Genomic DNA, 1,109 nt, shown 5'->3' with positions numbered 1-1,109 from the left:
TCAACTTACCAGAGTACCCTGAGGAAACCCCCGAGGCACGGGGAGAACATACAAACTCCACACACACAAGGCGGAGGGGGAATCAAACCCCGACCCTGGAGGTGTGAGGCGAACGTGCTAACCACTAAGCCACCGTGCCCCCTCAGCTGATATTAATTATATTAATTAACTACAATACTTTCTCATGCTATTACGTGAGACTGACAAATACAGGTAGCTCAGTATGCAGCAGAACTATGAGAGAAAGAGAATTTTATTCATCCCCAAGGGAAAATGTGATATTTCCCAAGAACCCAGATGGATTTGTAGGGTTTCCCTTTAAGGACAGATATTTCTATGATGTCTGACTCCTGTGTGTGCTAACCAGGGATCAGGTCATCCAGCATGCGTCCAGTCTCCTCACACACGTTATATTTTGTGGTCTCATGACGAACTGAGCTCAGAGCCACAGTAGCAGTTCACTAGGGGTTGAGGCTACACACCAAATATCACCAACAGATGGGCATGAGCTCTTTCTTACACAAAAGCCTCCCTGAGAGTGTGTAACTCGGTGGTGACTTCATCCCTTATGTTGGAATAAACTCTAAACCAAATGATAGAGCTACAAATTTAACTATTTTTTTCTCTTATTTTCTGGCATCCTCGGTGCGTTAAACATTACCGACTGTGATGTTTGCGTGTAGCTGGAATTCTGGAAAGTTAGCTAACTAGCTTCTATTAGCTATTTGCATGTATTTGCTGTGGTGCAAAAGAAAAAGCCATTTTTATTTAACATGATAAAATATATAACAGTGAATAAATGTCATCTCCATAAATTGACAAAAAACATGTAATATTTTGATGGTTTTAGCTATTATTGTGCTGTACAGCCTTCTATTCTGGTGTACAATCATCAAGCCTGATTACGACATCACCACCTGACAGACACTGTTTTCTTTTGTATGTTAGAAAATTATAGATGTTTCAGTGCAAACAATGTGTGTGTGTGTGTGTGTGTGTGTCTTTTTTTGCTGACTAAAACTCCTCTGTGAGTGATGAGAAATAAGCTAATAAACCCATACACACTTGTGAAGCTTGAGGTCTGAAGTACATGTTTCATCCAGGAGATC

The 1,109-nt window shown here is 40.8% G+C and overlaps 1 protein-coding gene across 1 annotated transcript in view; it reads right to left on the bottom strand.

Moving 5' to 3' along the window:
* Positions 1 to 235: 235 nt before the first annotated feature.
* The window catches only part of ubald1b (UBA-like domain containing 1b), a 4,685-nt gene continuing 3,811 nt past the window's right edge, over positions 236 to 1,109 (bottom strand). Inside the window, exon 3 of the mRNA XM_060857332.1 lies at positions 236 to 1,109. This exon is cut by the window's right edge and continues 454 nt beyond it. The gene's annotated coding sequence lies outside the window, so the exon portion shown is untranslated.

The sequence above is a fragment of the Tachysurus vachellii genome, chromosome 21, assembly GCF_030014155.1.
Source record: "Tachysurus vachellii isolate PV-2020 chromosome 21, HZAU_Pvac_v1, whole genome shotgun sequence".
NCBI lineage: Eukaryota > Metazoa > Chordata > Actinopteri > Siluriformes > Bagridae > Tachysurus > Tachysurus vachellii.
The sequence above is the reverse complement of the archived record's forward strand: the minus strand, read 5'-3'. Positions and strand labels throughout refer to the sequence as shown.